This window comes from Papio anubis, chromosome 10, assembly GCF_008728515.1.
Source record: "Papio anubis isolate 15944 chromosome 10, Panubis1.0, whole genome shotgun sequence".
Lineage (NCBI taxonomy): Eukaryota > Metazoa > Chordata > Mammalia > Primates > Cercopithecidae > Papio > Papio anubis.
Window position 1 is genome coordinate 6,614,427 of NC_044985.1, and position 17,520 is coordinate 6,631,946.

Here is a 17,520-nt window from a genome sequence, read left to right on the forward strand (position 1 = left end):
GAGTTGAACAGTCCGATTTCCAGTGGGGTCCCGCACAGATGGGACACGGCTTAGGAGGAATCCTGGGCTGCGAGCATTCCTTGGCCCAGTGGCCAGATTTCTGGCACTTGTAGCAAGCTCCTGGGGGAGGAGGTTCTGGAGGAATCCCTGGCAGCTGCGGTTCAGGCGTTTGGAGTTGCGTGCTGGAGACGTGGCTGGGGTTTGTCTCACAGTGGAGGCAAGGAATTGCAACTCAGAAATAAGTTGCTACTTGGCTGCCTCTACTCTATTATTGTACACCTTGAAGGCGACATTCATTAAGTCGTGTTGTGGGGTTTGAGGGCCGGAATTTAATTTTGGGGGTTTATTTAATTATTGGGTAATAAAATAAAATGCATATGAAGAATAAGACGGCCTTCTGACCTTTCAGGATCTAGGGCTGAAAAGCGTCTCAGGGTTGCTGCTAAACAGGCCATGAACTGGGCTAAGTTTTTCATATTTGATGAAAAAGAGCCTAAACGCTAACTGACCTGGGAGAGGTCAGATAAAGAAAAAGGAGCATTAACCTTGGAGCCTTTAGCTCCAGCCACTTTTTTAGGAGGAAATTGCTGGGCAGGTGGGGGAGGGCTAGTCGAGGAACGAAACTGTAAGCCAGACTGGTGTGAGGAGGGGAGGTGATAAAAGGACTATAGGGTGGGGGAGCAGAGACTGAGGAAAAGTTGGGACCTAGCTCGGCCTGGCGAGGAGAGGAGAGGTCAGATGGGTCTGTAGAAGGAAGATTAGAAAGACTCAGCGACGCTTGGGGTTGGGACTGAGGGGACAGGCGGGAGGGAAAGAAGGAAGATTTGGGACGAGTTGCATTGGGAACAGAGAACGCCTGGACGTCAGGCACCTCAGACCGTTTGCCCATTTTACGACAAGATTTAGATCTTGTAGGATGGAAAAATCTGAAGTGCCGTTTTCTGGCTATTTGGAACTGCTGTCGAGTTTGTATTGGGGTCAAGCGGCATCGTAGAAGAAAATAAGGCATTTAGGTTTTAGGTCAGGTGTGAGTTGAAGAGGTTTTAAGTTCTTGAGAACACAGGCTAAGGGAGAAGAAGGAGGAATGGAGGGTGGAAGGTTGCCCATAGTGAAGGAGGCAAGCCCAGAGAAAAGAGAGAGTAGAGATACGGAGAGAAGGAGTTCGGGGGTTCTTGCCCTCCAGAAAAGCAGGAAAGGGGTCGGGGAGCAGAAATAAGGTATTGGGGTGCAAAAATAAGAGATCGGGGTGCAAAACCAAGAGGGGGCACAAAACAAGAGGGGACGCAAAAATAAGAGGTTGGGGTTCTTGCCCCTCCCCCAGAAAAGCAGAGAAGGGGTAGAGACAGGGAGAGAAGGGGTCGGGGTGCTTGCCCCTTCCCCGGAAAAGGAGAGAAAGGGTAGAGACAGGGAGGGTAGGAGTTGGGATGCTTGCCCCTCCCCCGGAAGCGGCTGGGACTTGCTGCTTAGGGTGAAGGACCAAGGCAGGCGTCCCGGCAGCATGGTCAGACACCCCTGAAACTAGGTGAGTAATCAAGAGAGGCGTCCCTGCAATGATTAAACACCAAGGGAAGGCTGCCTTCCCCAGTCCGTGACCGGCGCCGGCGTTTTGGGTTCCACGGATAAAACGTGTCTCCTTTGTCTCTACCAGAAAATGAAAGGAATTGAAATTAAGAGAAGGGAGAGATTGAAGGGTGGTGCCAAGATTGAAAGGAGAAGGAGGTTGAGGGATAGATGAGAGAGGTTGGAGAAGAGAGTAAAAAAGAGGCCGCTTACCCGATTTAAAATTGGTGAGATGTTCCTTGGGCTGGTTGGTCTGAGGACTAGAGGTCATAGGTGGATCTTTCTCACGGAGCAAAGAGCAGGAGGACAGGGGATTGATCTCCCAAGGGAGGTCCCCTGATCCGAGTCACGGCACCAAAATGTCATGCGCATCCGTGTGAAGAGACCACCAAACAGGCTTTGTGTGAGCAACATGGCTGTTTATTTCACCTGGGTGCAGGTGGGCTGAGTCTGAAAAGAGAGTCAGGGAAGGGAGATAAGGGTGGGGCCGTTTTATAGGATTTGGGTAGGTAAAGGAAAATTACAGTCAAAGGGGGGTTGTTCTCTGGCGGGCAGGAGTGGGGGTTACAAGGTGCTCAGTGGGGGACTTTTTGAGCCAGGATGAGGCAGGAAAAGGAATTTCACAAGATAATATCATTGCTTACGGCAAGGACTAGCCATTTTCACTTCTTTTGTGGTGGAATGTCATTGGTTAAGGTGAGGCATTTGCACTTCTTTTGTGATTCTGCAGTTACTTCAGGCCATCTGGGCATACACGTGCAAGTCACAGGGGATGCCATGGCTTGGCTTGGGCTCAGAGGCCTGACAGTAATAATTTTTAAAAATGCAAAGTTATTGAAAACTATGACTTTGAGTAAATAATATGTTTGCATAGTTATAGATTTATTAACCAGTGGGCTAATGCGGTTCATACTAGCAAAGAAAGAATTGGGAAGCTATATGTGGCTTTAACCTTGCATTCAGATAGGAAATGTGATAGTTAATTGTATGTGTCCACTTGACTGAATCACAGGATGCCCAGGTATTTGGTAAAACATTATTTCTGGGTGTGTCTCTGAGGGTTTCTAAGATGATAGATTAGCATATGAACTGGTGGATTCAGTAAAGCAGATTGCTGACCCCATGTAATTCAGCGTAATTCAATTCCTTGAGGGCCTGAATAGAACCAAAAGGTGATGGAAGAATGAATTTGTTCTCTGCCTAACTGCTTGAACTAGGGCATCAATCTTTTGCCCTCAATGTTTCTGAAGGGTTCTCAGACCTTCAAACATGGACTGGAATCTGTATCATCAACTCTCTGAAATCTAAAAATGATAAATTATCATGGTCTCTTCCTGCATCTGAGAAGTGTGGTTGACTAGAACTACATTGACAGTATGCCATATTATAAAGCAAAATTCAAATTTAGACTATATTATGTATATGTTCTGTTGGTGGTGGTGTTTTGTTTTGTTTTTTGAGATGGAGTCTCGCTCTGTTGCCCAGGCTGAAGTGTAGTGGTACAATCTCGGCTCACTGAAACCTCCGCCTGCCAGGTTCAAGGGATTCTCCTGCTTCAGCCTCCTGAGTAGCTAGGATTACAGGCACCTGCCATCATGTTCAGCTAATTTTTGTATTTTTGTAGAGATGGGGTTCACCGTGTTGGCCAGGCTGGTCTCAAAGTCCTGACCTCAGGTGATCTGCCTACCTCAGCTTCCCAAAGTGCTGGGATTACAGACAGGTGTGAGTCACTGTGCCTGACCATGTATATGTTTTTATATAGACTGCTTCTATACAAAAAACTTCCACCATGATGGAAATATTTTGTATCTGAACTTTCCAATACAATAGGTACTGGCCACACACGATTCATGAGCACTAAAATGTGGCTGCAGTGACTAAGAAACTGAATTACTTTTATTTAATTTTACTAATTTTAATTTAGGTTCAAATGATCATATATGGCTAGTGACAACCATTGCATATGATACAGATCCGGAGTCCATGCAGTGTGTGTCTGTGTGTGTTCCTTAGATATTAGTCGACAAGTACTACTGCCTACTATACCCCTATTCAGTAAGTATTTATTTGAGCTGATGACTATAGCCTCAGGGTCTGCTGGTTTTTGTTTCCTGGCACAACACCAGAACTCAAGCAGAGCTACCTCCCTTTCTCTTGCTTATGAGGCTATAATGCGAAACCTGTCTAGTTGTCAATGTCGTTACAAACACGACTCATATGAATTACCCATATGTGCAGAAACGAGTTGAGATATAAGGCAACACCATCAGTACACAGTTGTCGGCACCACAGGACAGGGCACAATGGGAAGAATTTCCTTATTTGGGTTAAACTATATGAGGAATTAGGCTCAGGAGACTGGTACCTGTAATTTTCATCGGTGCTCAAGATTAGAGAGAGTGATGAATATAGTGTAAGAAATTGTTTTATGCTTTGTCTATGACTTTTTTGATAAAATAGGACCATCTCAACATATTCATTACAGTTTGAGCACCCATGGTGGTCACTTTCTAAAGCTTCAAAAATTTAAAAATATATATATAGCAAAAAGAGATGGAACTTTATTCATCAGTAGGCATTTACCAAATATCTCTTCTGCAGACAACCCAATATTAGACAATTTAGAAAATGTTGGGCTGGGTGTGGTGGCTCACACCTGTAATCCCAGCACTTTGGGCAGCCAAGACAGGTGGATCACCTGAAGTCAAGAGGTGGAGACCAGCCTGGCCAACATGGTGAACCCCATTTCTCTACTAAAAGTACAAAAAATTAGCCAGGTGTGGTGGCGGGCCCCTGTAATCCCAGCTACTAGGGAGGCTGAGACAGGACAATTGCTTGAACCTGGGATGGGGAGGTTGCAATGAGCCAAGATTGTGCCATTGCACTCCAGCCTGGGCAACAAGAGTGAAATTAAGTCTCAAAAAAAAAAAAAAAAAAAAAAGAAAAGAAAAGAAAAAAAGAAAATGTTTGAGACAAAAGACAACATAAAGATTATATATATATGAATTACACACATGCCACCTTTGTACACATAGGGATATCTGCATATGTATTTATTTCTCTCTCTTCCTTTCTCCCTATGTTCCTTTAAAGTAGAGATTTATTATTATCTAACAAAAAGCTTTTCCCACTTGCTCAACAGGAAAAAATTGACTAATTAAAAAAAGAAAAAAACCCACAAATTTTACACACATTAAATTATCTCCGGTAAGCAGAATAATGTTCTCCCAAAGATGTCCACATCCTAACCCCAGAAACCTGTGAATATGTTACCCTACCTGGCAAAAGGGATTTGTCATATGTGATTAAAGTGAAGACCTTGACATGAAGAGATTATCATGAATTATCCAGGAGGGGTCAATTTAATCTCTTCAATCCCTAAAAATAAAGAAACTTTTCTAGCTGTGATAAGAGAAAACTGAGAGGGGAGGAAAAAATCAAGCATTTGGTGGCTTTGCAGATGGAGGAAGGGAATCATGAGTCAAAGAATCCAGGTGGAAAAAGCAAGGAAACAAATGGATTGTCCTCTAGGGCTGTCAGAACAAAATGGACGTCTGCTGACAGACCTTTGTTCTCCATGATGGTGAGACAATCGATGTGTATTGCCTTAAGCCACCACATGTGTGGTAATTTGTTATAATGACAACAGGAAACAAATGTAATTCTGCTTTTCAAAGGTGAAATAAATCCTGTTATACCCTGTCCCTTACACAATATAATCCTAGCAAATGCATCCATTAGCATACATTCCTGTCCCCTAATCACCTCAAACAAATCTCAATTAATCCCTCCTTTTCAACAGCTCATGTTTGAGTCATGGCTTTGTTATTTTAACTTTGTTCTAAGTTTAGCAATATTTGTTTGTATGGCAGTTACCTCAGTTGAACTCATATCTGCCAGAGCAAACTGTCTGTCGTCCCTAATTTTTTTTCTTACCATATAGCATAGTGCCTAGCACATAGAAAGTTTCCCAGTAATGGCAGGGTGCGGTGGCTTATTCCTGTAATCCCAGCACTTTGGGAAGCTGAGGCAGGTGGGTCACGAGGTCGGGAGATCGAGACCATCCTGGCCAAAATGGTGAAACCCCACCTCTACTAAAAATACAAAAGTTGGCCAGGTGTGATGGTGCACGCCTGTAGTCCCAGCTACTCAGGAGGCTGAGGCAGGAGAATCACTTGAACCCAGGATGCAGAGGGTGCAGCGAGCCGAGATCATGCTGCTGCACTCCAGCCTGGGCAACAGAACAAGACTGTCTCAAAAAAAAATAAATAAATAAAAATAAAAACCGGAAGAACATTTCCTAGTAATTAACTTTGGTGAAATTAACTATCTCATTATTTAAGACTGACAAAATTTGGAGGTTGTATATGAAATAATCTATGTATATTATCTAATGATTTATAATTTTTTATTCTTGTCCATACAAATCTCTCTTTAAACTTTCAATAGCAGTTATTGTTTGTTTTGTTTAGTACTGATATCATGTGTAGCTGTTTATGTTCTAATTGGCTCAAATATTTGATTCTCCAGATGAAGAAACAAACATCCTGAAGATAATGGAGCACTTTACGTCTCTTAAATCATTCCACTTAAATGTTCATAGATGAATAAATACATTTGTTTGAGGACTTCTAAATCCAAGTGAACACAATTCAAAGGTAGTTTCCTCCTTATCAAATCCAATTTAAAGCTATACAATAATTGGTGTTTTTTAGAGGATTCCTCATCCTATTGAGCCATGGTATTTGAGAAATAGCTACGATTTAGTGAACCATTACATATCCAGTAACATAATGGTCCAATTATTTGTGGAAAGTTGTTTGAAATATTAACTGATATTAAAAGAGGAAATCACTTAATAAATTATGAAGATTAGAGTAAAAACACCACTTACAATTATAGAGGGAAATACAACATTTAAAACTAAAGAAAAATACGGCCTTTGTATTTATAGAGTATTTTTATTGAGGGTGCTCCAAGTGCCTTGTAAGTCGTAAGTAAGAGACACAGAAGTCTATTAAGATTTCAATAAGAAAAAAAGTCATATAGATGCCAGCTTCCCATTATAGCTGGCAAAGAAATTGAAGAAACGTATTTGAGCGGCTGCCTCAACTTCTTAGGGAATGTGATCATCAGCCTCCTAATGAGTACTTGTAAATTACCCAATGTTCTGCATTATTGATATAACATAGTCACTTTACTGGACTTTGATAATGTGTCAAAACATCTGGAACCTCATCTATCCAAGGAACTCAATTCACTCCTCTTTTTCAGTTTATGCATCACTGGTTGACTTCACAAACGTGACAATGTCCAAATGTTTGCATCACATTTAAGCCCCTCCACCGTGAGTCATGCACATATCTTCCCTGGGTTAGTGTCCCTTACAAGAAAGGGATACTTGAGAAGGAAGCATGTTCAGAGGTTGCATTCAGGAAGGGGAGGCTCCCAGGTGCTAGATAAAGCAAGGCGCTGTTTAGGGTGGTCCTTAAATTAACAGTACCTTTGGGGATGCACTTGTCACACAAGATGTTTGAGTTTTGTGGGGGAGTTAGGATTGTTTTGCATCTTCTTTCTACAGCCAGTGAATATGCTCCTTTAGCATACCGATCATGCATTTGCATGATATCTTTTAATCTTTGAGATTGCCTAAACAGCACGTTATATATAAAAAACAATCAATGAATACCTGTTAGGTGACTTATTTTGTTTGCCTATAGACATTATTCTCCATAGACAACTTTAAACAGCTATTGTAGTGAGATGGATCTGTTTCTATGTTCATCTCTTTCAGCATTTATTTCATCCAGAGAAAGTGCGTGGAAGATAAAAGCTCTGTGCTAGTGAATTGAAATAAAAGTTTATCTTGGAGAAAATAATTTCTGATTACATTTAGTATGACCTAATTAAGAGCAGAGGATAATAAACTGCTTTGTTTAATAGCACCTCACACAGCAACTGGCTAGATCACCTTTAGCAATTGGTTTAACCTCACTGGTTCTCACTTTTATAAAGAACACCTCTAACCCTAGCAGGGGTTAGAGGCTGGTGGACCACGAGGTCAGAAGTTCAAGACCAGCCTGGCGAAGATGGTGAAATCCTGTCTCTATTAAAAATACAAAAATTAGCTGGGCATGGTGGCAGGAGCCTGTAATACCAACCACTTGGGAGGCTGAAGCAGAGAATTGCTTGAACCCGGGAGGTGGAGCTTGCAGTGAGCCGAGATCACGCCACTGCACTCCAACCTGGGCAACAGAGCGAGACTCCGTCCAAAAAAAAAAAAAAAAAAAAACTCAAGAAAAAGCTGACAAGCAATTTGATGGCAGCAGCCAAAGGAGGCATGCATGGTGACCACTGCCTGAAGAGGAAACATGCATCCACTTGCCTCAGGTTAGTATCCCTTTGGCACTGTGTTCATATTTAACCCCAAGAGAAGAAAGCACTGATTATTGTCTTGGAGTAGCTTAGAAGGGACAAGATAGTTTAAAAAGAAACAGCTGGAGTGTGATCTAATCTCCATGTTCCAATTTACTTATGTATAAAACATGCATAAAAAATTAAACCACGCTGAACAATTTGTCTGCTCTCTGTTCCTGGCATGCCTCCGCTCTGTCAGAGCAACAGTCCTGGCTTGAGAGAACCCAGGGATGCCTTTAAATAATAAATAGATTGTTTGTAAAATACAGCTTTCATAAACTTAATATTAATTTGACTATACATTATAATTATGTCTGAACCAGAAGTCTGTCCTCATGTTCAGGCCTCCTTTGTCGATGCCACTTGACCTTCTTAACCGTGACAGCAGGAATGATACAGCTCTGCACTAGCTTTGGGGAGTGACATCAGATTAAATTAAGCACTCATACATTTATGGATAAGCATAGAAAAGCAGGAAGGCATCCACAAGGAATTAATAATGCATCAGGAAGTTGCTGTGTAGTTCTTGGTCATGTGTAAATAATGTGAACTAGTGGTCCTGCATGGAACTTCCAATGTGTTCATGAAAGTTTATTATATATCTCAATTTTTTTGACCAAATTAGTTATCAGCAAAGGAATATTTACTTCACCAGTGTAATTTGCTAATAGTGATTTTTGTTGTTGTTGATTTAATTAAGAGTTTACTATGAGTTCAAGACTATGAAGCCAAAAGACTACATGTTACCAAAAGACTACATGTTACTAAAGGGCTAGGCGGGCTACTTTCAAATTTAAAAAGCAAAAACAAAAACCCAGAAAATAACAAATGTTGATTAGAATGTGGAGAAATTGGAATGCTTGTGTACTTTTGGTAAGAAGGCAAAATGGCATAGCTGTTATGGAAAACAATATAGCTAGCAGTGCCTCAAAACATGAAAAAGAGAATTATATTATCTAGAAATTCTACTTCTGGATATATATCCAAAAGCATTGAAGAAGAATATGGAAGAGCAATTTGCACATCCATATTCATTGAAGCACTATTCACAATAGCCAAAATGTGGAAATAATCTGCATATCCATCTACAGCTACATAGATGAACAAAATATGTTACATATATACAATGGGATATTATTCAACCTTACAAAGAAGGGAAATTCTGACACATGCTACAACCTGGATGAACCTTGAGGACCTTACATTAAATGAAGTAAGTCAAATACAAAAAGACAAATATTATCTGATTTCATTTATATGATTTATCTATAGTAGTTAAACTCATAGAAACAAAAGTGTGGGCCGGGCGCGGTGGCTCACGCCTGTAATTCCAGCACTTTGGCAGGCTGAGGCAGGCGGATCACGAGGTCCGGAGATCGAGACCATCCTGGCTAACACGGTGAAACCTTGTCTCTACTAAAAATACAAAAAAATAGCTGGGCGTGGTGGTGGGCACCTGTAGTCCCAGCTACTCCGGAGGCTGAGACAGGAGAATGGCCTGAACCCGGGAGGCGGTGCTTGCAGTGAGCTGAGATCCCGCCACTGCACTCCAGCCTGGGGGACAGAGCGCTATTTAAATGTATAAGGTTCTAGTTTCACAGGATGAAAAGTTCCGGAGATTCGTTAAACAACAATGTGGATGTACCTAACGCTATTGAACTATACATGCGTACATTATTAAGATGATAAATTTGGTTTTATGAACTTTTTATTCCAAGAAAAGTTATTAAGGCCTATATATGTAATTAAGTTCATATAAACACAACAAATTATGGAATTATGAATGAATATATAGTTAGATAATGAATGTACATGCATATAAGTGATATTTATAGAGCCAATACTTCAGCTGGTATGTTCTGGGATAAGAGTAACAGCTGTCCTGATTAGTCATTCATTCATTCTAGCCCATCTAATCTGATTGGTTGCTGCCGACTCCTGTTTGAGTACACAAATGGACAAACACACACATTAACCGGGCACACTCCACTCACTGACTCCCACCCCTACAGAGCTGGGGAGAAGAGGGACGAGGTGGCACAGGCAGAAACAGAGAAGCTTGATCATCTCAAGTACAGCAACAAGATTTGTATTCGTACATTCTCTAGAGGAAATCTGCATATGGCATAGTGGATGAGTAAAAAGTAGAGCCACCTGGTATCCATCAACCCAAAAGCACGAAGTGGCCAGATACGGAATTGAAATTCCACTTTCCCCCAAGAGAGAAAGAGGTAAGGCTTGGGAGTAAGGTGAAGATTTGGGACATTTAATAATGAGATGAACAGTCCTGTAATCCCAGCACTTTGGGAGGCCAAGGCAGGCGGATCACCTGAGGCCCCGTGTCCGAGACCAGCCTGGCCAAAATGACCGAACCCTATCTCTACTAAAATTACAAAAATTAGCCAGGCCTGGTGGCACACGCCTGTAATCCCAGCTACTTGGGAAGCTAAGGCAGGAGAATCACTTGAACCCAGGAGGTGGAGGCTGCAGTGAGCCTAGGTCATGCCATTGCACTCTGGTCTGGGCAACAAGAGCAAAACTCCATCTCAAAATAAAATAAAATAAAATAAAATAAAACAAAACAAAATGAGGCACTAGAGAAGCTGAAATATATGTGGGAAATGGACAAGAGAAGGACAGGGAGGTGGGCAGGAGTTGGTGGGTAAATGAAAAGAGAGAGGGAGAATAGAGGAGAGACAAAAGTGTGGGTTGAGGGGGAGAGATTGATTTAGCATACCCAGCTTCATATGTAAGAAATAGATAAATAGTTTGTTGTAATATGAAATTATGTTTTGCCGCTGAAATTTCCTTGCATATTTTATTCCTCCCAAATGTTTAAAGAATTTCTCACATGGGTGTTCAGATGATGAATTTCTGACAAAGTTTCCTCCTATTCCTATTTGCTGAATGTCTTTATCAGGACAGTAAGTTGGGTTTTGTCAAATGTTATTTCTGCATCTATTGGGGTAATCATATTGTTTATCTTTTTTGTGTTAATATTGTGATAAATTGATTTTGAAATTTTAAACAAATCTTACATATAAGTCACACGTGGTTATTATATCTTATCCCTGATAATATGGTTGGATTAGATTTGCTAATTCTATGTTATTGGTTTTTTTTTTCTATAATTTTTGCATCTATGCTCAGGAGGAATATTAGCCTCCATTTTTCTTTATCTGGTTTTGACAACAGGGTGATTCTATTCTCAAAGAATGAAATCGGAAACATTCCCTCCTCTCTAAATTTTTTGACAATTTTTATACAATCTATATTATTTCTTTCTTAATTGTTGGCACACTTCATTAGTTTACTTTGTGGAAAAAAATTTTAAATATATATTTTGTGTCTTTAACAAATACAGGACTACTCAGTTTATCTATTTCTTCTTGAGTGAGTTTGGTAGTTTTGTCTTTAAAGGAATCTACTTTATTCTTTATATTTGTTTGCATAGACTTGTTAATAAACTGCTTTATAATCCCTTTAATGTCCTTTCTTTAGAATCTGTAGCAATGCCACCTTTATATTCCTGTTATTGATCATTTGTGTCATCTCCCTATTTTGTGATTAGCTGGCTTCAAGGCTTGTCAATTTCATTAATCTTCTCAAAGGCCTAGCTTTTTGTTTCATTTATTTTCTCTACATGTTTTTGACATTTTGTTTCAATAATTTCCACTGTAATCTTTATTGTTTATTTTCATCTGTTTTCCTTTGGATTAATTAGGCTTCTTATCTAGTTTTCAAGGTAGAAGCTGAGGACAATGACTCAAGACAGTTTTTTATTCCTAATATAAACATTTAGTGATATATAATTCACCTATGAATTGCTTCAGTAGTGACCAGCAATTTTTGATATTTTGTGTATTCATTATTAATCAATTCAAAATACATTTTAATTTTCCTTTAGAATTTTTTGCCTTATAAATATTTTACAATCTGTTATTTAGTTTCCTATACTTGAGGATTTTTCAGAAATCTTTTTTATGTATTTCTAATTTAATTTCATTGTGGTTACAGAACATACTTTGTATGATGTACATTTTTATAAAATTATTGATAGTTGGGTTTTTGTTCTAAAATATCCTGTTAAAATTAATAAATGTTTTCTGTGCACTTGAGATGAATGTGTATTTTGCTATTCTTGGATAGAGTATTCTACAAAATTAGGTTAGGTCAAGTCATTTGATAGTATTTCTTATGTATTCTGTGTCACTGCTGATGGTTTGACTACATATAAAATTCTAGGCAGACAGTTTACATTTCTTTCAGTACTTTAAAAATCTTCATTCATTGTTGTCTCACTTTCATTGTGAGGAGAAATTTGTACTTTTTCCTATGATTATAATGTGTCTTTTTTCTTTTGTTATTTTTAACATTTTCTCTTTTATGTTAGTTTTGAGCAATATGCTTGCAGTGTACTTTGGTGTAGTTTCCTTCATGTGTTATATGCTTGAGGTCCATTGAGATTTTTGGTTATGTAGGTTAATAGTTTTGATTAACTTTAGAAAGAAAATGTACTCATTATATGTTCAAACCATTTTTTTTTTTCTTTCAACCCCTTTGGCTGTTCCATTCATGTATAATAAGCTGCTTAAAGTTATCCTATAGTTAGGAAGCCTTAATTATTTTTAAAAATTCTTTTTCTCCTGCTGTGTTTCATTTTGTTTAGTTTCTATTATCATGTTTTCAAACTCATTAATCTTTCGTTCTGCAATTTTTAATCTTTATTTATTCTTTATACAGTGTATTTTTCAACCTGGACATTAAAGTTTTTATTTCTGTAAGTGTGCTTTGGTCTTTTTAATATTTTTCATATCTTTACTTAATGTTTTGAATACACAAAATGCAGAACTAATGCAGTAACTACTTTTGTGTTTTTATGCTAATTCTAACATCAGTCACTCCAAGTTTTGATTGATTGTTGCTGGTTTTGTTTTTTTCCCACTTTAGCAGAGGTCATATTTTCTGGCTTCTTCAATGCCTGATAATTTTGCACGTATGCCAGATATCATAAATTTTAGATAGTTGAATATTAGTTTCCTGATAATTTTCTAGAGCTTTGCTCTAGGGTGCAGTTCAGTTATGAGGAAATGGTTTGATCTTTCCAGATTTTGATTTTAGAATGTGTTAATTAGAGATTATCTGACTGACGCTGAACACTTTGCCCAATTCCCCATCATGTATGAGGCTTTCCATTTTATTCTGTTGGAACAGGCACAGTTCTCAGCCTTGTATGAGGACCAAGTACTGTTTACTCTAACACTTGTGGGTACTTCTTTTCTCAAACATGGGTAGTTTCTTTACATAAGTGCTCTTATCAGGACAGTGCCGAACACCTGAGGAGGACCCTCTGCAGATTTTTAGGACTCTGTGCAACATCTTCTCTTCTGGACATCTATCTTGCAAATGTTAGCTGCCTCAGTTTTCCCAGATTTTCAGTTACCTTTCCCTAACCCAGGTAGACTACCTGGTTCTTCCTGGGTTCCCACCTCCCTATGCCATAGTACTCGATGGAATCTTAACCACTTGACCCAAGGTTAGTAAATATATATTGAAGCGAAGGAAGAGAGACTTTTTTTTTCAGATGCAACCCACACAAGTAGGTTTTATCAGGTAGCCAACTTTGTCATTTTTCTTCAGTTTTTTAAACTCTAATTTGTTAAAGTGTTTACCTAATCCTTTAGTATGCAAAAATTCTAAACCTACATTTTTCAAACTTCTTATACTATAATCTGACATTTAGGGTCTGTATATGAGCCAAGCTACCTGAGTTAATTGGGGAAGTGAGAAATAAAAGTGATTGGACACGTGTATGACTACTCACAGATTGTTGACTTAAAAATACACTAGCTCAAGTAAAAGAAGAATTAAGCATTGTGAATGCTATTCTTTTTTTAACATTCATTGTTACTTCTACAATAACATCAGCCTCTAGGAGACTAATAATATTAGACCTCAACAAATATAATTATAAATATATTGTAATTGGTAAACTAGAAAAATGAACAAAACGTCCTGGAAGAAAGGAAGTGGAAATAATGGATTCTTCTGGGGCATATGGACATATAAAGCCTTCTGGAAAAAGTATCTGTTAATCAGTGCTTTGAAGAACGATCGGGCATTTAGTAGGCAGAGAGAGGAGGCACAGACATTTCAGTCACAAATGAAATAAGCACAAAGTACAGAAAGGATGCCATGGTATACATTATGAAGTTCATTCAGATAAAGTTCTTTGATTTTTCCAAATGGTAATTAAATATATGCAGCCACCATTTTCTTTAGCATCTAACCTTGAGTGATAGATGTTCTTCTGTCCATAATTCTCCTTATACATTTTTCACTTACAAGAATAATATCCCTGTAAACAAGTCCTTTAAATAAAAACTATTACATATTCTAAAAGGCATGAAGTTAGACCTGAGCAGGTGGTTCATTATCATTCACTCTGGTACAGACATAGCATATGGGCCTGACAGCAAAACAATATGATAACATTTCTGGAATTACCATACTATTTAATGAATTATCTTAATATTTGCTTAGTACTTATATATGGCAGATATTGTGCTAGGCCTTGTAATGCAAGACTTAACAAGGCATACTTGTGGTCTGCTTTCGTGGAGCTCCTGGAAAATATTCAGTAACTACCGTATAGGTTACATATAGGGACATGACAAGATATGCAAGGTGACGTGGAACTTATTAAAGGAACTCTGAAGCATCCTATCCCAAAGGTTAAGCATGCATATGGTAGAACCATAGCGCTTAGGTCTAAATTATAGCATGGCCAATTACTTAAAATTTCTGTGCCTCAGTTTCCATGAAAATAGAGCTTGAGCCAAAATGTATATTCTAGGAATTAAATGGAAAAGAGATAATCCCAGATTAATATATATTATATATATATATTTAATATACACATATACATATATATGGAAAGTGAATGAGGTAGGGAAGGAGGGAAATGAATACAAGATGATGTGGTACTGGGGTAGCCACACTTCTCAGGAAAGCACCCTTTTTTCATCTGTCTATGACTCTTTCATAGAGATACTGCACTGCACCTCAGCATATGTGTAACAATTTGTTTGAGGGAGTCAGAGAATAAATTTATCTGCCAGATCCATTGTATGTCTTATCTCCGATGGCCAGGTTTTACCATCGTGAGGAATTTAACAGCTTGAACTTCTAGGTTGTATCACCTGGACCCTTTAGAAAGTGCTAGAAAATTAAAGCCAGTACCCTGGGCTGTGACACTTTCTCGGAATCCAGAAGTAGTGGGAGGAGCCAGATTCCCATAGCAGCAGTCTCAAAAGTGTGAGTATGCAGGAACAATGAACATGGATATGCAATAGCAGTAAAAGAAAGGTGGAGCTAGTAAACAAGTTGCAGATGCATGTGGGGACTTAGAGTTCTGCAGCTGAGCATTAGAGAGGTCCATGCTGGGAGACGCAGGTCAGTAGGACATACTTGGCATGAGAGTAAGTCATTTCTTTGCAGAAGAAACAGATATACTACGGCCAGAGGTTTTATGTATGGTGAGTTATTGGAACGAAATTAAATTTTGTTTGTATAGCACAGTTCAACGAGATCTGAAGAATACAAAGAAATAATATTGGAAAGATGAGGCTATATAAACAAATAGCCAATAAGACTAGGTGCAGTGGCTCACACCTGTAATCCCAGCATTTTGGGAGGCTGAGGCAGGAGAATAGCTTGAGGGTAGGAGTTTGAGGCTAGCCTGGATGACAACGTGAGACCCTGTCTTCACGAAAAAAAAAAAAGTTATATGGGCATTGTGGCACATGTCTGTTGTCTCAGCTACACAAGAGGCTTAGATAGGAGGATCTTTTGAGCCCAAGGAGGCTGAGACTGCACAGAGCTACGATCACGCCACTGCCCTCCATACTGAGTGAAAGAGTGAGACTGTTGAAAAGGGAAGGGAAGGAAAGGAAGGGGAGGGGAGGGGAGGGGAGGGGAGGGAAGGGAGAGGAGAGACAAAAAGAAGAAAAGAAAAAAGAAAGAAAGAGAAATAAAATAGCTAATAAGTTACAATGAAGTAAAGTGAGTTATAATGAACCTAAAAAGTGCTGCAAAGTAAAAGAATTACCCACAGATGCTCAGTGCAAAATATATTGTGAATACATTCAGCAAACTAAGACCGCTGAATAAAATTTGAGAGAGATTCATTGGAGATTTAAGACATTCAAAAATACCCCTGTATTTGGGAATTTAGAAAACCACATTCATAGCCAAAGAATGATACATCCTCAGAAAAATGTGAGAAGATGATAAACTTTCCCCTTAGAGTGATAGCTAGACTTAATACAAGCTGAGTAGTGTTAGGTGATCCAACACAGAGTCAATGTTCAAAAACTGGGAAAGGTTTTGTGTTTGTTTTTTCTTTCTGATGTTCAAGGAAATTTCTGTCGAAGCTGAACACAAGCTAAGGGACAGACTTCGGTTACCACACATGAAAAGGCATATGCTTTCTGCACAAATATTTTAGGAAAGTCACTAGATAAACGGGCTACTATATGATTCAACATTAAAAAAACAAACAAACAAACAAAAACGAACAACAAACAGCACACTGTTGTTTCTCCATACCTGTTAAGTAGAAGACCCTGATTTCTACAGGGGACAGAGAGTGATAGATGCCCAACTATATGGGTGTTGTCTACAGAAGGCTCAGTTTAGATCCAAAGACACATTTAGATACAAAACAAAAGATGAAGAATGATATGCTATGCAAATATCAACCAAAAGAAAGTTAAGGTGGCTAAACTAATAACAAACTGGACTTTAAGTCAAAACTGTTGCAGGAGACAAAAAAAGGCCTTATATATTGATATAAGGTTCAGTTCAAGATGATATAAAATTACAAACATATTTACATCAAATAATAATGCATAATCTGAGAAGTAAACTGACAGAATTGAGGTTATTAATAGACAGTGAGGCAGTAATAACTGGAGATTTTACTACACTACCTTAAATATTTAGACATCTAGACACAATATACATTTTAAAAAAAGAGAACTTAAAAATAATAAAAACAAAGTAGACCTAGCAGACATAAGAAGAGCACTTCACATAACAACAGACAACGTATCTTTCATAAGTCCACATTGATTATTCTCCTAAATAAACCATATATGAAGGTCCAAAACATGTCTCAATCAATTTAAAAATATTAAAATCATCCAAGATATATTTTATGACTAGAATGAAGTTAAGATAGAAATCAGTAAAATAAGAAAATAATTCACAACTATGTGTAAAATAAATATAGTAGCCCATTTATTTGTTCTTTTAGCATAGCCTTAAGGAACAAATGCAAGAAGGGAGAAATCAGAGGGAAATTTAGAAAATACTTAGGCATAATTGAAAATAAAAACACAACACATCAAAATATATGGGATATGAAGAAGGTAGTACTCAAGGAAATTTACAGCAGCAAACATCTACATTGAAAAAATAATGATTTAAAATCAATAACCCTACTTTACCTTTTAAAAAACTAGAAAAAGAAGAGCATGC